The sequence below is a fragment of the Gavialis gangeticus genome, unplaced genomic scaffold, assembly GCF_001723915.1.
Source record: "Gavialis gangeticus isolate Ggan-Ray unplaced genomic scaffold, GavGan_comp1, whole genome shotgun sequence".
Taxonomy (NCBI): Eukaryota; Metazoa; Chordata; order Crocodylia; family Gavialidae; genus Gavialis; species Gavialis gangeticus.
In genome coordinates, this window is record NW_017728996.1 from 12,564,264 (window position 1) to 12,584,121 (window position 19,858).

Sequence of the window (19,858 nt, forward strand, 5' to 3'; positions counted from 1 at the left end):
GGGGGGGGGGGGTAGGGAGAGGGAATGATGCTACATTAAATTGTATATTTTCAAGGCTGTGAGAAACAGGCATCACAAATTTAAAGAAATACATTTTTCTTTTTTCCTTTTCTCTTTTTTTTCCCCTTTAAAAACAGTAACTTAACTATGTTCTATAGGCTACAAATACTGGCTCAAGATTTGGAGTATGCAACTAAGAAAAGTAGATGTATTTTGGTGCTCTGCTTATGAGATACATGGGCTTGACATAATTGCGAGCTTTTACCCAAAAAGTAGGCTCTAATAGAACTCTTGGACTCAAACTCTGCTCACATTTTGGCCTCTATCAATCCGGAATACCTCTAATGGCAGTAGCGAACTTGCACCTTTATATTTCCATACCTCACAATAGGTGCTAAATACAGCTAAACCTGGTGTTGAATAGGCTTAGCTAACTTTAATGGAGTCACCGTAGTATAGATATGGAGTAGATTAGAAAAGAGTGGGGGGGTCTCTGGTCACTTTGTCCCTAGTCCAGAGCACACAGGAGTCAACCAGAATCTCTCAATACATTTTGGACCAGGCCTTCAAATACCTTTCAACTAGTGAGGAAGTAAGTATTCATGTATTCTCCATATGGCTCTCACTCACTTGAATTCTTTACCTAGCATTTCAGAAATGCAGCCTGTAAGGGAACATTCGTTTATAGTTTAGGAAAGCACAAGGCGCTTAATTTTAATGGAAAACTCTTTTTTAAACACAGACAGATCCTGCTGTGTTTGACAAATATGTTCCAGAAAGAAGCTCAATCTAGATGTTATGTGTAACTTTATCTTATTCCCCTTTGAGCACTACTGTTCTTGCAAAGTGATCTCTCAACTGCCCAAAGTCATTACACTTTTTCCCTTTCACATTGTACCTCTGTAAATGTCAGGCATAACTACATTTTTATTTGCAGAGATACCACTGCTATGAATGAGTAAAAATTTCCTGCTCCCCCGCCTCCTTCTCTTTACCCTGTGCGCTTTCTGCTAATATGATTTGTTGAACAAATTGTTCCATTAATCTGGGGCTGTTTGACAGAGTGAGAAAATAAGTGCCAAAGTGAGAAGATTCACAAGAATCGGAAATCTCAGTCCCTCTTTCTCAAGGTAAATAGTTATTATATCAGAGTGTCAGACTGGTGAAATGGATGTGCTTTCATTCTCAGTTTGTAAATGTCACTTTTCCTCAGCCCATCAGGGTGACAAATGAGGTGTGGGTTACAGGAGGAGTTCATTCCTTGACAAAGTTCTTGCTGCCTTGTTTCAATAGGATGGTATCCACCTCCTCTGCCCCACACCCAGAAGGGAGAAACCCCCCCCCCAAAAAACTCAGGCAAAAGAAATGAGACAATCACCATTTGAAGAAGTCTCTGTTCGGTTTGGAGCCCTGCTTGCAAATTGGGACTGAAACCTGAGAAAAGAATCCTCAAAAGCCCAGGCATAACGCTGGGAGCTTGGTTTTTCTCTTTTTCCCCCCTCTGAGTTGTTTTTTTTTTTTCATCTAATTCACAAATGACATACTCTTACTGATGTCTGTGTCAATATTTATTGAGCAAGTGGTCAACTGAACTCCGTCTTTAAGCTCTTGTAATTGGCAGTTGTTAATTGCCACCGTGAAACACGTTAACGGCGTGGCACCCCCTCATCTTCTGACAGATAATTGATAAGACATCAGGAGGCCTGACAAGAAGCATGAAATGACTGCTTTGATTGCCCCACAGCTCTCTGCACTGGAGCAGTAACAGGACTAAAGACTCGAACTGAAACAGCTGGCGAAATTTCGCGCGGCCCTACTAAAGAGGCACTGACAGCGCTCACGGGGGGAAGTCGTTCCAGTGTGCAGACCTCAGGAAAGAAGGACGGTGAAAGACTTTTCTGAGCAAACCAAACAAGCACAGCTGCTGGTGCTATCTAAGCATCCTGCCTTCCTGGCCTTCTGAGTGATGTGCAGGGCACGCTTATTGCCCTTCTCTTAATTGGCCGAGTGGCAATAAGAGCAAGCTGCCATTGCCTGAAACCGAAATCTTCTGATTAGTGTTGGTAAAGCTGGGAAGATACGCAAAAAACAATTCACAAACAAATCATTTATTTGCTGGATTCCATCCCTTTCCTCGTGTTTGTGAATGTTCTCATTATTCAAAATTATTTTCAGACTAATTACTGTGACTAATTCCTGGCCTGTGGGCTGTTTGCATGCAGACTGGTCGTATTTGTTACTCGCAAGGCAAATTGTGATGAGTGGTGCTTCTCAGAAGTTGGAATTTCGTTTGTGCAGGAAGTTAGAAAGTCTAATAAAAAAAATGCTTTGGTTTTGGAACAAACAATAGAATTTTTCCACAGAACAGAAAATCCATGGACTAAAGTGGGAGGGCATCAAATATTCCATTTAGAACATCTCAAAATGAAACTGCATCTAGGAAGTCAAGATCCAACCAAGCCAAGATGCAACCAAGCTCCACCATGGCTTCCCAGAGCAACTTTTGGCCCATAGCTCTAAGAACCATGGCTGGAGCTGCTTTTTTTCTTCCCCGCCCTGGTCTTCTAGGCTACTTGTGATAGAGCTGAGAGCTAAAGACACCAGTAGAGATAGATGACTCCTGGCAAAGAGACCCAGCCTCAAAGGACAGATCTTGGAAGTCTGCATTTCATCAGAAGTTTGTCAAAACTGATATGTTCTTGCAAAACAAAAATCTGTTCCAGCAGACAGTTCTTGACCATTGTCTACAGATGATCTGGCACGTCAGCTTCTTAAGTTTGTGCGTGGTAAATAGGACCTCTGGATCTACTGCTTGAGCTAATGGCACAGCTAGAGGAAGAGTTATAGTAGACTCATCAACCCCTGCAAGTTGTCCAGTCCCTCACGGGAGATGGAGGGCAACTCTAAGGGAGCAAACAAGCATTCACAGGACCCAGCTGAGGTTAAGCTGCCTAAACCTGAGCCAAGTTCCAAGCATGTAAGCCTTTGCCTGTTGCCAGGAGAAGGCATGGACAACTGAAGGCAAGTGAGTCTCTCAGATAACTGTACAGGAGGAGCTGCGGTTGTGGGTTGGGAGCTGATCCATGAATGTGTGCAGGTATTTGCTAGGTCAAGTTAACCCCTGCTAGGTCAGGTTAACCCCATGCCAATCTAAAGTTAGTTCACCTCTGACCAGAAATAACTTGAGATAAGGCGTGTCATTTTTACGGCAAGTTAAGCCCTGCGAACATTTGTGTACCAAGCCATTTAGATTGCTCTAACCTTGCTTAGGGCAATCAAAATGTAACACTTGTACATTCCCTAAGTGAGTGAGTGTTGAGAGTTTCTTTTTCCCAATTGAATAAATGTGCTTTGATTTAGGCTGCCAAAATGGATGCTTAAATGGAAGTCTGCCTCATCAACATATTTTCCCATATGTGCTTAAAAGTAGCTATTTTAACAAGTATTTTTTGTTATTATTGTGCTAGAATATTTGTGAAAAATAAAGCATAAAAAGGTGCATGGATACAATCAGAGCTAATTTCTCTAATTCTCCCTGGGTGTATGTAGTTCTAATGTATTTATCTTAGTAATATCCAGACACTATATAATACTGAATTTTGTGACATCATGCCCATCTCAAGCAGATAACAATCTCATAGGCATGAAATTATGCCTAAAGGATCAGGGAATAAGGGAGGCTGCTTTGACTAAAAGCCCTTATTAAAAGAAAATATCTGAAATAATAGGACAGAGAACAAGAAAAAAAAAATATCCACTAGGTAAAGGTCTTTCTGTACAAAATGTTCTTTTTTTCCTCCCAAGCTTGCTATTGCATGTAAATTGTTCTTTAAGGACCTATTTTCTATTATACCAGCTAAAATAAGCCGGGCAGTTAGTCAACAGAATATGCTGCCCACTTTGCGAGATCTTTCATAATTTATGTCTAACCTGGATAGGAAAAGCCCTTATAAATTTCAACAAATGTCTCATTAATTAACACCCCTTCTCCCTAAGCCTCAGAGCAGCTGGTGAGAAGAATTGTGTAGGTTGATTCTGTAGATACAAACTAGGTCAACAAAAAGGATCCATACTCATTCTTGCAGATTGATATCCCTCTGGAAGTTATTAATAGTTGTTTCTTGGGTGTTTCAGCATAGCCTCAAGACTACTGAAAGTCAACTATGTAAAGCTTCTATACCTATGCACTTTGATTTTCATGTTGCAAAAAGGCTTTGATACAATCTGGTCTAATGGGCCAAATCCTGAAGTCCTAATTCAGTGCTTGATTCAGTCCATATTCTATCTAGTAAAATGGGAGCCTCTCTGTAGATTTAAGTTGGCTTTGTGTTGGGGCCTTTTTCTAATCACGCCTTGATGAAGTAAATTGATTGTTTAAGTGGTGACACTTCATTAGTGATCCCATATATTTATGGGCATTTTAAAGTCCTTGTTTACTATTTGCTCATTCCTTATTGAGACAAACTCTCATTGGCATCTTGATAAGCTGCCAATGAAGCAAGCATCTCTGTTCACAGCCAAACATTCCTTATTGAATAAAACAACCTGACTTGAATGAAATGTATTATTTACATAACCATGAATGATGCTTCACAGAGTGAAAATTTATATATATATAAGAATGATCCCCTATGAGCTGATGATACTTTGGGCCAACTCTGAGGGGTGCACACAGAATGTGAAAATCAGGAGAGAAAGAAAAATGCTGGAGGAATATTTTATTCATCTTGTTTGCAGAAATGCATGCTGCAATCACTTGAAAAGACAAGTAGCATTACCCTGTTAATGTCAATTTGTAACATATCAGGGTCAGGTAGAGGTGTAATGTAGGTCACGGGTGGAAAGGCAGCCAAAAGAGCCGAGGTTTTAGGAATGATCTGATGGTAAGAGGCGGCAGGACCCAGAAGGAGGAAAATGACTCCTTAGGCAGCAGTTTGAAAAATGATGTGGACTTGTGAGTGAGAGGAGGAAAGAAATGAGAGGATGAGGTGTTAGGAGGAGACGAAAGCAAAGAAGCAAGCAGGTGCAAAGTTATGAAGAACCTCGAAGAGAATAATCTTGGCTCTCCTGAAGTCAATGGGATTTTTGCCATTGACTTCAATGGGGTCAAGATATCACCCAGGGAGTATTAATACAATGTGGAAAGAGACAGTGGAGAGAATAGGACCTACATGGTCATAGTGTACGGCATGAACATATTGATGAATACGACTGTCTTATTTTACTGCTGTTTATGAAACATAGAGACTATAGGAACTTCAAGAATACTAATATATCATCTCATTAACTAATGCACTGGCCCTCAAAATGAGAGGTATTTTTCTCTGTGATTTTGAATGAGTATTGCTCTGGTCATAGAACAGAACTATCAGAAAGTTCAAGTCAACATAGTAATGGGAAAAAACCTCAGAACCAATATCATAATGCCAAATAAACATGTTGGACTATGTGACCTTAAGTGAATGGCGGTGTTCAGTTATAGATAAATAATTAATTGTAAGCAGGGAATGTAATTGTCTTTTCTGAATTAAGTTATGAAGACCTTTTTGTTCCAGATAAGGCACATTTACTCTCAAGTAACATCTTTATGAGAATTTCTCTGAGAACGTGCTTACAAAATACTCACTGTTTCTTCAGCAACTTTCTGCACCAGCCTACCAGTGTCATAAAAGCCTGTAGAAAAAGTGCAAGCATTTGCTGCTGCTTATGCATCTCTGCTATACCATAGTTCAGGGGTGGGCAAAATGCGGCCCAGGGGCTGGATGCGGCCCGCTAGGCCTTTCTACCCAGCCCGCGGGCCCCTAAAATTTCAGAAAATTAATATTTATCTGCCCCGGCTGCCTGTTATGCGGCCCTCAATGGCTTGCCAAAACTCAGTAAGTGGCCCTCTGCCCAAAATAATAGCCCGCCCCTGCCATAGTTAGACTATAAGTGCAAATCTACCCTGCCTTCTGCCTGACTTCTGCCTAATATTGGTAAACAACCTCTCCCCGCTGCTTTACTTGCCAAGCACCTAGTGCTAAGACTAGTCTGATAAGAATTATCACAATACTTTAACTTCATCTAACCCCACCATGTCAGTCACTGTAGAGAGAGAGCTATGTAATGTAGGGTGAGAAATCAATGGGGTTGCTTGCCACGCTTCAGCATGCCACTGCATATGTACTTAGGACAAAACCAATGGAAAGACTTTAATGAGTCAGTGATCAGACCCTTAAATCATATCCAAACAGCTGAATCTGCCACTGCTTTAAAGATGCACAAGTCACCTGGCATTCCCCAAAGCCCAGCTGCCTCCCTACAACACCTGTCTGACAAGACTACAGAATATAATGCATCAGCTTTGCAGTGTCTTAAAAAGGCTGTGAGCATCAGGTTGTTACCTAGCTCTGCTGCGGCAGAGATAGTCAGTACATGGGACTACTCAAAAATCCATAATCAGGGATGGTGCTGTGATAAGAAATGCAAGTATCCCATCTGGCCAAACAGGGTAACTCTCAAGACATTAGCCAACTGCTATGCTATTGCTTTTCTACAGTCTGAGTCATCACACATTCCGCTGGGTTTTCAGTGATTGACAGGGGGAAAAAAGCTAAGAGAAGCAGCTATTTCTTTACACTTAGCTGGTTTGTCAGGGCATTTGAAAACTTCTGGATGAAGGCGAAAACGCTTAAGGATTAAGTGGAGGGGTAGGAGGGCCGAATCAAAACAGCCTAGTGCTGTGAATTTTGAAGTCAAAGAGGTGCACTCAAAAGTGTTAGCAAGACCTTTACAAATGCATTGTATTTAATCCACAGTATTATTTAGTGGTTTAGAGAGAAAAAAGGACCATCTGATGGTTTCCTCCAGCCACTGCCATATCCTTTCAGGGGTTCAAAACACGTAGCCTGCGTCTGACAAGGAGACGTTCCACAGAGTCTAGGGTCAGACATGCCCCAGATGCCCAGTCAATGCACATGACAGTAGGCCAGACTTCACCAATAGGACCCTGCAATGACTCACTATAGTTCATAGGGGCATGAGGGAGAGGAATGGATAGGACCCGGACAATAGGAAAAACTTCTTCATGGTAAGGGTGGCCAAAATTTGGGATGGGCTTCCAAGGGAGGTGGTGCTCTCCCCTACCTTGGGGGTCTTTAAGAGGAGATTGGATAGACATCTGGCTGGGGTCATCTGACCCCAGAGCTCTTTCCTGTCTAGGCAGGGGGTTGGACTCGCTGATCTGTTGAGGTCCCTTCCAACCCTAGCATCTATGAATCTATGACAGCAAGACAAGGCTGATGTAAACTGCTGAATGGTTTTAGAGCAATAGTTCTCAAGCTTTTCAGAGTCTCTCCACAACTTCTTTTGAACGTGGTGGCATCTCCAATTGAGATGAGAGCCACTGTTGTGCTCAGCTTACTTTAGGCGCTCAGCCAGATGCTGCTACCTCCAACTAAACCTGTCCCACGTGCCTGCGGCACAGAGAGACTGGGAAGGGCTGTGGTACGCATGCAAACTCCTCCAGCATTAGGGTGCTCTGATCAGCCCCAAACAGGCAGGAGAGCCTGCTTATGCCATTGCCTTTCCCTGTCTAACCCTGCATGGTGTCTTGCGGAAACAGAGGCAGGTGAGCTGGGAGCAGCATGGGTGAGGGGAGTGGACCACAAAGAGCTACAGCCCAAGCCAGCTCTTCTGCCTCCTTTAGTATCATCGGAGAGGCCTAATGCAGGAGCTGTTTTACCCGCCTACCACCTCAGCACCCACAGTGCTTGAATTACAACCCCTTGACAGGCTTTGCCAGCACCCAAGACTGCTGTGTCATCCCAGGTGTGAACACCTGCACTGGGGTAAGGTTTGTATTGTGATGAAAGTCCAGAAAACTTTGATTCTGTTCATAAATTGGCTACAGACATCCTTTGAGGCTTTGAGCACTTGTTCCTTTATGCCTCAGTTTCCACACCTGTGATACTGGTGGGCCAGTACTTACCTAGCAGGATTAAATGATGAATATATGTAAAGCAAATTGCTCTTCTGTTGTTGTTTTCCATCCAACAGCCTTACAGCATTACGATGAGACACTATAATTCTTCTTATGTGCCATGTCTGATTTTTTTTTTCCCCTTCATTTCCAATTCAGCCAATCTTCATACCTTTAAAGCAACAAATAAATACACTAAGAAGGAACACATTTTAGCCATTTAAGAATTGTCATGGAAGGTTAAAAAATAAAGGAAGAACAATTATTTTTCTCTGGTTGGAGTAATATGACTGCAAACATGTTGAAGTAAACTGCAAATGATGTCAGCCTTGTCAATAATTACCTTACAACAGCTTACAAAAAAAAGTGAATGCACATAAAATATCTGTGTTTGACAGCTTGCTAGCTAATTTCATCATTTCTATGGGGAAAAGAAAAGCATGGAGAAGATCTGAAATGCTCAACCTTTCAGGATGTACAGGAAAGTCTTGGCAGGTGGCAGAAGAAGTAGAGGGGAAAAAAAACACATTTTCAATTAACCATGGAAACTCTAAAGACCATAGGAAAAAAATGGAGGAAGTTCTTCAAATGCTTGAAAAAAAGTCCAGTAAAATAAAATGGTCACAAAAGACGGGGTGGTGGGAAGCCATCCACATTAATATGTGAATTTTTGAACAGGTCATGCAGGGACTTTTTGAACTTGGAGCTTCATAGAACAACTTTATTCATGCATTTGTTCCTAAATGCAGCTCTCCCCTTGACATTTGCTATCATGAATAAGTACCATATGCTTTGGTGGTGATTGAAAATGCAGTCACATTTATATTAGCATCAAAATCATAACTTTGGTGATCCTATTTTAAGATTTGCACATAGAAAGATTCCTCCCCCCCTCCCCTCCCCCACACCCATACTTTACAAACCCATATCCAGCCATTACAGTATCTGTGGTTGCAATGTAGCCATTTCTGGGGTAAAAGACAGAAGATACTTAGTCCAAGCCCTGCAATTTCGGACAAGAAAGCAAAGAACAATAAAATAGCATTTGTAAGCATAGGAGGTATTTCCATTCCTAAATAACACACCTGCCCTCCATTTGTTTTGTTCCCTAGAAGGAACAAATGGAGAGCTGCACAATGAAGCACTCTTAATATACAGCATAACATCTGTTCAGTGGGATGCCACCTTGAGAAGCAAAATAATCCAGCAGTGCCCCAAAGCTAGAAAAAGTCATAAGTGGCAATAGATCCGCTTTACTCTGGGATGGTTCTCCCACCTGCAGAAATGTTCAGATGTTTTTCGGCTATACCCAGTCAATCTCTATTCCGGTGCAAGTAATACTTGACCATTAAATCAGTGTTTTTGTCTCTTCTAGCACTGATTACTGCATAAAATTCTTCTTGAAACACTTGAAGACCACTTTGTAACTCAGATGTTAAAGAGTATGGCTGTTGACCTTTTACAGGCGGTATTAGTCACAGGGAACATATCACACTAGTTCTTCAGGAACTACACAGGTTTCCTCTTTGGTTCTGGGCACCATCCAACATGCTGACCTTTATCTTTAAAGCCTTGTATGGCTTGGGTCCCAGATTCTTGAATGAGCTGCCTCTAACTCCATCTGCTGTCCTGGGAGTAGAGGAGAGCTAGGCTTTAAACATCTGCAGTCTGGAGTCTGCAAGGTATAGTCTGACCTGATCATTTATACAGGTGGAAGGGAGCTCAAAATCTACCCCATGGGTTTCGTATAAGAGGTTTCTTGCCTCTGTAATTCTCTTCCATCATAATCCAATAGAGCCTGATAACTTGACTCTGGTCTTCCAAAGGTTGGCATGTATGCAATTGCAGTGGCCTTATTCCCAATTAACGCCAGTGCATAAGTAAGACTTGGATCAGGTCTAGCAACTGCTGACCTTTTCCTTCAGCTCAAGCATTCATTTGAGGAAAGGGAAGTGAATCGTACACGTGGACAGGAAATTCTTCAGCTTTGGGGCTGTTCCTTTGCTTTTGACCAATATGGTTTGGATTTCAATATACCAAAGAGCAAACATTTCTATGTGTGTTATGGGTAAGGATTGTAGTTTGCTCTTCTAATTTGGCACAATAAATGCACCGCTGGATACAGGCTATATCACCAGGACATATTACCCGAATGAGAACTGAAGTAAATGTTTTACCCATCATATGGGTGTGATTTATCAGCTAGTCAGTCTTTACAGCAACCCTGGAAAGTTCATTTAGGTTAGCATTATAAAACACTATTTACAGGTAGCCCGATTTGGCTGCATACTGCATGCTTTTGAATGGGACCTGCGCTCAGTCTGGGGTTTTTTGTTTTTTTGTTGTTTTGTAACTTTTTTTTCGGGACCCACAAAATATTACCGGGTTCACCTCGTGTGATTTAGGAGTGTAATTAGCTAGCTATACCCACATGTAAGGTTCTTAGTCATTTTCACTTCTCTCTCCCTTTTTTTTGTTTCCTCCCAGGACATTAATTGCACATGCACTTAATTTCAGGTACAAAATTGCCTCCGTAATTAAGTGTAACTTTGATGAAAGGCTAGAATTTTAAAATGCGTTTCTCCTGTCCAAATCCACAAAAAAATACATTAGTGGTACTTTTGTTTCTGAGGTTTCTTAACAAGCATGCCATACGATAGCCCTTTCTAACTCAGTGTTGCATTTCTTGGATTAAACAATGTGTTTCAGTCAGAAACGGCACAGTAGGAAATTAAAGCATGTTGATAGATTGGAAAGTTATTAAGCTTCCTTACAGTGTTAAACAAGGATTTACAAGAATTTGCTCTCCAGATTTATCAGGGATATATTTACAGTACTTGAGTGTGAATATTACTCATTGGAGATATTTAGTCACATACTGTATCTCTCTGAAGGGAAACCATATTGCAATAAATGTCTCCACCATGGTCTCTAATTTAAAAGATAAATCTTTGAGTGCTGTTTAGTCACATATTGATACAGAGCATCTATTATTTGGGGGATTATAAGAAGATTTTCATCTCTGTAATATTAATTTCTAAGCTATCATCATGGGTTTCTGGAGCAACTATCTTTCATCATCATCACTTAGGCCACCCAAAAATTGTTGAATTTCCTAATGTACAGTGCCAGGTTATACTACTGAAGTGGAGAAGGCAAATCCTACTTATATTAAGTGGTTTGATGTGGGGAAAAACTAGTAGCACACGCCAGAAAGTTCTATGTTTTTGTGTGGCTTTTTCCATTGCCTCACTTTGGGGCCTTGGGTAAAGCATTTTCTCTCCCTGTGTTTCAGTTTCTACATCTGACAAATGGAGGTACTCATTTTTATCTTCTCAGGGACATTGCCAAGCACTGTGCTTCCCCAAAAATCATTATTATTTATTCCTATTTCCATTGAAATTGAGCCCAAAAGTTCAGATCCAGCCACCTAACTTGCATTGATTTCAAATACCTAAATATCTTTGCAGATCTGAGCAAGCATTCCCTGAAAGTCACTGGTCCTGCGTTGCCATCCTGAAGAGCTTGCATGTGTCATACAAGGGGGTGAAGTGAGCGGGGTAGAATTATAACTTAACAAAGGTACTGTTATCATCAGTGAGAAGGCTTAAAGGAGGTTTGATCATGGCTTATAACTATCTACACAAGGAAGAGATATGGAGACTTTAATCTGATACTTAAATCCGTAAGGCCTGAGAGCTGGAAGTGGAAGGTAGAAAAAAAGAAATCAAACTGAAAATAAGGAACAGATTTTTTTAACAACGAAGGAAATGAACAATTAAAACAGCTAGCTTACCAAACACTCGGGTAGATCCCCTGAGACTCGAAGTTCTTTAAATCATGATTGGGCGTGATGTTTTCAAAATCATACATAGGACCTGGGAGCTAAAATCCCATTGTAAATTCCTTAGTTACTTCTTGTTATCGATGAAATTGATGATTATAGATGAAATATGTACCAGTCATCTTCACCAATACTAACCACATCCATAACTGTAGGAATTACAATTTATTGCCCTGCAGTTTTCCTAAGGTGGATATTTTCCCCCCTCTCATGCAACCACAGAGCCACAGAGAAACTCTTCCTGTAATCCTGGAAACCTTGAGATTCTCAGACCTCATTATGCAAGGCTCACCCACACAGACAGCATCATTTATTTCTCTCCAATATGAGGGACAAATTTAGTGTTTCTGGAGGGTGAAGATGCAAGGTCTTGATTTATGTGCAAAAGAGGTGCAACAAAGGCACTACTAGAGTACCCTGTTCCTCCTAGCATGTCCTCCTAGCATGCCTCATCTGGAAGCCGGAAGGTTAAACAGTACTTCTGCTTGCCTTTTCAGTATTGGTCTCATTAAGGTAAAAGCTAACAGAAGACATAATTACAAAGAAAAAATTTCTGTGCACAATATGATCAGTTGTCTGGTAGTAATTGATAAAGGACAAGCCATTAATTTCTCTTATAGGAGACTAGGTTTAACCCAAAACCCAATGAAATAAATGGCAACACTCCCATTCTCTCAATGTGGTCTAGTTTATACTCTGTGTTCCTATATAACCAAAGAAGGAGCCCATGTTCCCTGGCTGGCTGGTCTGCAGGACAAGTTCATTGTGTTTTTATCCATGTTTGCCCTTGTCCTTTTGGTTCTCAAACACAGACTCCGTGACCTGATTGTGCACTGGGGTTTTCCCCACTTCTCTGCTTGCTGAGGCCAGTTCTGAACTTGCTACCACTTACATACAAATACATGCAGCTGCTTCACTTAAGCGTCTGGCCCCATTTGAGCTAGAAAATTTTGATTACAACTGAGCTGGGCTGCATACACACTAATAACCCCGGGGTCGCAGACTGCTGAGAGACAAACAATTTGTGAAAAATCATAAACCGACGCATTGCTGTCAGTTGCCCTTGGAGCAAAGGGATCCTGTCTGGATCTCCTTGGATATAGAGGGAATAGAAGACCTTAAACCTTTAGTTTCCTGTGGTCCCTCAGCCCCCAGATAAATTAAAATATTTAATCAAAATCAAATGGCAGTGATCTTGTTTGTACAAATGCTTTATTATCTTGTGCATTTTAACCACAATCTGCCTGGTTCTTAATGTGACCTAAAGAACCAGTCGGCATTTATTACAAATGCAAGGCAGTAAGCTTCTGGCTCAGCAATTAATCACTGACATGGAGGAATTTCTTCTCTCCAGGTGGGGAACCCATCCAAAATCTAAGAAAAATAATCGGGCTAATTAATTCTTATCTGCAAAGAGCAATTAGATAAATGACCTAAAAACAGGCCTGTCACCCCTAGTGAGGTGCTCAGCTTCTAAATAGAATAATGTCTCTTTGCCAGGCCATCTCTGCAGTGAAATGGAGCTCGCAGAGATGAATAAAGGCATGTGGGGAAGGGAGGCATGATAGGGGAGTAGGTTAATTAGAGCTGAGACCAGCCTATGATTAAAAAAAAAAATAAAACAAAGCTGTGTGCTCTCAGATAGATTTGGTACCATCCCTTCACCTTCATCTCTGCACCTCTGTGCATCTAAAGGTGCTGAAGAGAGTGGAGTCATTTCTCCAAGCCACTTGCGAGGAGCAGAATGGCTCACCTGGCTTGTTTGCCATGGTGCGGCATCTTGCACCAGCCAGTGGCATCTCTGATGCTGCACTCTATTAACTTTGAACTGCACGGCTCCAGCACAGAAGGACAGTGCTGAAGTGAGATGCAGAGTACTGTGTTTCAATTAGCTTAGTCTGTCAGTCTTTTCTCCGTTAGTTAGGGGAAGGGCAATGCATAAATCTTTCCAGTGGATCAAGGTAATTGAAATAGCACGACAAACAAAAGCAAATATACACGTATTCATGCACAAAAAGTTTTGTTGGTTTGTTTTTTTATAAGGCTTTTGCACTGGCGTGAGTTTGCACAGCAAATCCAACAGCCCTGTTGAAGCTCTGGAGAGCCGTCCAAGGCTGTATTTGGTGGTCGGTGGAGGGAAAAAGCCTATTGATACAGCACAACATTCAGAAAACCATCAGGCGGTACCTATCACCGGTGCTGGGGTTCACTTGCCTGCAGGTGCTACGTGAGAAAATAAAACAGTGTAAGACTGACTCAGATATCAGCAGCCATGGTCTTAGCTGGTGGCTTGCTCTGGGTCTCACACACAACTTCCTTGTTCTGTTTGTGCAAAGTATCGTATCCCTGATCCCCCTGTTCTGCCTGCTTATATCATGACACTACACCATTTCTGATGATAGGAGACAATGGGAGACACTGGAGTAATTGATTCAAGCTTATCTAAGTATTTACAGAAATAAGCCTGAATGACTAGACATAAAATACCAGAGCAACCAGATTAAGACAATCCACTCCAGCTATAGTTAATCAGGGCTTTAGCCTCCAAGGAACTGATCTGAGACTAACAAAGTGTTTCCAACCTCCAACCCCCATGTCAAATCACATTCCTCCTGCCTTGGAGCCATTAACACAATACTGAATGCTAATGTAAATAATAAGTCAGCAGGTAGTTCATAGATTTGCTGTGTTACTGTTTCCAAGATCCAAAGCCTCTTAAAGTGAAACAAAATCACTATCCTAAGAGCTACAGATGTTGGTAAGAGGACCTTTGTCTCTCATTGAAAACTTGTGTGACCAAAGTTAGTATAATTTATACAAAGCAGATGCCTACTCAAACGCTTTCCTCAAAGCTGTCACAAATGCTAGATCCAAGCAGCTAACAATAAATTATGAGGGCTAATGGATTAGATCAAGATGCATGAAAATATTGGATTTATTCTTAAGAACTTTACTTCCTTTACAAAAAAGGTGGGGGGTGGCAGGAGGAGAGCTATACATATATCTGAGTTAAGTAGTTTGGTGCTTATACTGAATGAGATGCTAGGACACAACAAAAACACCATCTGTGATGAAAGGAGGAGGAGGAGACAAGCCATTTTATTTAAATTTAGATTTTTTATTTTTCCTGAAGGATGACATTAGCATCGGGTTTAAACCACAACTAAGCACTCGAAGATGCCCAAGAATCGGTCCGTAAGTTGCACAAGACGGTACGTGCGTTCAACCCATGCTGCTAAGTTCAGACCCAGTTGTAAACTTCCCCAGGGCTTTTTGGTATTGGGATGATAAGAAGGTTGTTGTTTTACACCTTATAGAATTAGGGTCCAGTGCCATGTTTAGGGCTAGAGTCAACTCTTCCTAAAGTTGATGGGTGGTCAGGTCACTGCATTTGGGTCTGGCACTCTGCTGTGTATCAGAGATGGGCAAAGATCAAACACTTCAGCGTTCGGTTCTAGCTTGGATAATATGATGCAGCTCATATGCTTTGTCTTCAAACTTTTGAATAGGCCAGGAAATCCCTGGAGAACATCTGTTCTTCAGAGAAGCTCGTCCTACCTGAGTCCATTCCTGCTGGGACTACAGCAGAAAGGTGAACTTTAAAATTTTCACTGAAAAATTGAAACATTGCATGTGTTGGGGTTTTTTTTTCATCCAGCTGTAAAAAATTCAACCCGTGACCCTTCTTCTTCAAGACTCAGATTTAAAACTGCAGAACAGCAGTAATAGAACTAAATAATGAAGCCAGTAATTTTAGCAAGATTTTTTTAAAAAATAATTGAGTGTTAAAAGATAAACATTCAGGAAAGAAAGTTCTCATTTTTTTCAAACTTGTTCACCCATCCTGCACTTTGTCCACGTAGTGGAAGGAGAAGCAAATAAATGGAGAGCAGAGAACTTCCCAACTTAAGCCCTTTGGTTCTGCTTTTTAACTTACACTCTTAGTAGTAGTATTACACTAACTTACACTGTGTGTGCAGCAATCTGCTGGCATATCCTACAGATACTTTTAGTCCAGATTGAAACTTGGAGGTTTAAAGGTGGTTTGAAACAAAAACGTTCAATGGCGGGAAATTAGCCAAAGGTATGCAAACATCCAAAATGGCTCAGTTTGATATAATGGTTTGGGGTTAGGAGAAATGCTTGTTATTTCATCTGCACCAGGTCACTCATGTTTAATTTATACAGAGGTAGGTACAGCCTCAGCAATATTAGGGTGTTTTTAATGAATAACTTATAAGAAGCAGTCACCTACTAACAGGTCAGCCTCCCTTTGTGTTTCATTCCAGTTCCATTATTAAAGGGAAAAAAAAAAGGCTTTTGATTGGATTAATGGAAATAAAACCGCAGGGACTAAATTATAAAGTATCCAGTGGTTATTTGTAGCTCCTGCTTACAAATGGGACCGTGATTTTTATCATTGCAGACTCAAAGCTTTCATATGTAAGTGCAGCTGTCGTGGACTTGAACACGGAAAAGGCTTTTTGCCTTAGCAGGAACCACATTTCATCTTTATCTCTCCATTTACGAGCTGATTAGCCTCTGTTTTTCAAGGGTATCACCCTCATTTGATCTCCGAGAGGCTCGGAGAGTGCTAAACAAAAACAGGTTGTTGACTTCCGAGCGGTGTCAGGGTTTTTTTGGGGGCGGGTCCCTTCCTCCCCCTTTTTTTCCCTCTTTCTCTTTTTCCAGGGGTTATTTGTGTGTGTGTGTGTGTGTGGTGGGACTATGCTTCAGTGATTGAAATGATTGGAGACGACTCAAGCACTACAGGCAGGCCTCAGAGCCACATGCTCGGCCTATCTCATGTAAACATTGTCCTGGATGACAGAGCTCCTTTACCCCATCTGCAGCTGCAAGGGAATCCATTATTTTCCCAGCCCCTGGAGAGGGAAAGTTCTTGGGCATTATTACTCCTAGGCAAATGTAACAGAGTCTACCCCGCACCCTAATTTGCTTGCCGTAATTATAGGTCGCTCACCCCTTTTTTATTTATTTTTTGTTCTTATCAATAATAAATGGAGCCAGTGAATCATGGAGCTGTAATATTTGAATATTATGAAAATGCTAATAACAAGGTATTATAGGCAGTGGCACCCAGGTCTTATCAGCTGGTCAGATGCTCTATTAGGCAGCCAGTGAGGAGTTCAAGCAAATTGGTTATGTTAATGTCCTGTACTACTTGGGAAAGATGAGGAGTTGGCAATTAATTTTTTTTTTTCCCAGGCCGCAAGCCGACAGGGCAAATTTATATTCCTCCTTCTCCATGGGACTGGGTGCAGAAGGTGCGAGGTGGAAAAGCGAGCTTCTACCGGGAGCTTTCTGCAATCTAATTGAACGGTGCTAAATAGACGGGAGAGTGAAATAAATAAATAAGTGGAACCCACAACAATGGGAGTGCAACGTTCTTCCCCATTCATTCAGCTGACAGTGCTTTTGCAACTTAAACCTGTTTTATTAATTATGTTTGACATTTCCTTAATTAGTTTCATTTACATCCCATCAGCCCCTACCAGACGATTGCCCCATACATCATTTCAGCGGAGGACTGAGATGCCTACAGAATTACAAAAAAAAAAAGAAAAAAAGCTCACTACCTTCTGTGTAAACTGCACAGAATTAGTGGCTGAGGACTTTTGCTTCCTCTTCCCTTCCAAATCTATTCTTTACTGCGTCTTCTGCGTGTGGAAGCAGTTTTCAAACCTGTGAAAAAGAGCCCAGGTTGAGCTGATTTTTTTTTTTTTTTTTTTTTTTTTTTTTGCTTATTCTCAAATCCTTTTCTTGGCTTCAGGGCCCATAGCCTCTCCCATGGGTATTTTCAAACTCTATAATAGGGACCATATAAGAAGTCTGCCTATGGTCTTTCCCCTGACACAAAGGCCTGCTTCTAAGTTTTTGATCAGGCCCCAAAAAAGACAGCTGTGCTGAGCCATCACTGAAGTTGCCAAGTGCCTTTTCCAGGATAACCCCACAGCAGAATGCACTGCAGACACACAGGAGTGTTGCCGTTTACAGCCAGTCTGTTGTGATTGATACCGTACATTTTATATGGTAACATATGTGCATTTGTATATACATTGAAAATGTTCCCCTCACCCTCCGCCCTTTGTATGATGCTCATCTTAGGAACCACAACAAAATAAGTGAATGGCAGGCAATGTGCTAGCATCAACCCAACCGATCCGCTTGCATGTTGTAGCCTTTGTCCATTCCTTGAGCCCGATGCTTTCTGGCTCTGCACTTTGAGCAGTCTTCAACGGTGGTGTAAAATGGGTGTAAATAATTCCCTTTCTCAGCTGGGAGCATTTTACATCTAATTGGCATTAGTGAAAAATGAGAGAGTGCAGAAAAGAAAATAAGGTATTTTGCATGTTTGAACTATATCCTGAGTTAGAGACTGACCCTTCCCTTTTGCCCAGCACCCAGTATGAAATGGATGAAGGGCTACTAAGTTGCAATACCGATGATAAAGCCACTGGCTCTTCTGGCTGACTTCCAAACTGGCAGCCATGAGGTGTCTTTTCAGTCTTCCCACTCAATGGCCATGCAGGAGGAATGGGCCATTATTAAGGAACACAATTATTTTCAATTCCTTAATACAAACACTGGGTGGGGGGAAAAAATGTCTCGTAGTTTTGGGATATTTTCTTCTAAGCATCTTCTTCCTTCTAGTTGCTAGTGCAGGAGTGCTGCACAGTACCAGAAATGGCTGTTGATTTAAAGGAGTTTTTGTACAGGGGCCTTGGACCCACTGCATGGTACTTGCTGGCATGGAAGAGGCGGACTGGGAGATGGCAAAGGAGCTGGTACTCAGCCATGTAGGAAAGTGACCCAATAAAGACTTGCATGATAGGCTGGCACTAGTCAGGAATTTTCCCACGTGGACTGCCCAGGGCTAGAAATCTCATATAGGGGCTCCCCAGATGTAGACTAGGATGTTCAGAGGTTCAGTTCCCAGCTTCACAACTGGAAGCCTAGCCGCACTGGAAGACTTGGCTAGTTGGTTTTTTCTTGGCTGTTTTGGTACTTACTCCCTCTCTCTCTGTCTCTTTCAATTCCTTTCCCCTCCTTTCCTCTTTCTTTACTGGTCTAGCAGGCTAAGTCCAGACCTCAGTATCTGCTGCTGACCCCAGTACACTGAATAGCTATATATCATTAACTCTAAAATGCCTCCACCCCCTGATCCAACTGCTCCCAGATGGTGAAGGGTGAAATGACCTTGCAACTTGCCTAAAAGATTAAGAAATCTCTAGGACCAAAGGAGAGTTGTCAGTATGAGTTATGAAGTTGCACTAGGAATACTGAAAATACTCGCAATTTGTCCTAAAGTGAGAAATATCATCCTATTCAGGAAGCTTTCCAGCCAAAGCCGGGTCTGGGACCCCTTCCAGATTTTCTGCAAAGCAATGGCTATTTTGTTTCCAGATCATCTCAATCCTCAAGATCAAAGGAAGTGTGCTTTTCAAAGCAGGAATTAAGTGTTAGTAAAGAAGGCATGGTAACTTTATTGTAAGCAGGCACATGATTCACGGAGGAGTCGAACAGAAAAGTTTGGGGTATTTTTGTTTTGTTTGGTTGTTTGTCTCTTTCTTCCTTCCTCTCCTTGTTCTCTCTTATCTTTGATACGAGCATTTCCCCAAGACACTGTGAGAACCGGGGTGTGAAAGGAATACAAAAACAGATTGTAAGGGAAAAGGTTGATAAGATGCACTCGGTTGTTGGTGGGCTTTTTCTCCCCTTGTCTTTTTCAAGCATGCAGCTCGGGAACAGTTCAGAAGAAATTTAGAGAGATGAAGGCCGGGGATGAAATGCATATCCCTGTGGGACTGCAAACAGCCCTGGGTGGTGTTCTGTGGGCTTTTGCTTCACACAGTGCTTCTTTTTGAGTTAGGTTGGCTGCTTTTTAATAATGTCCTCCTGGGTCATTGATGCTCTTTCATGGCATGTTAACCTCAAAGGGTTTAGATCACTCCCCAGCTTTCCTGTTTGGATTGCACTACAAACAAATGAACAACACTGCCCCCTCCTCCCCACCCCCTGCCAGCCCTCCTCCC

The 19,858-nt window shown here is 41.7% G+C and overlaps 1 long non-coding RNA gene across 2 annotated transcripts in view; it reads right to left on the minus strand.

Annotated features, from left to right (window-relative positions):
• LOC109288484 overlaps window positions 1–19,858 on the minus strand; it is a 94,642-nt gene that overhangs the window by 14,609 nt on the left and 60,175 nt on the right. For both annotated transcript variants that reach the window (XR_002095159.1, XR_002095160.1), the window contains exon 2: window positions 7,970–8,132. This is a non-coding gene — a long non-coding RNA (uncharacterized LOC109288484). The remainder of the gene's footprint in view (window positions 1–7,969; window positions 8,133–19,858) is intronic.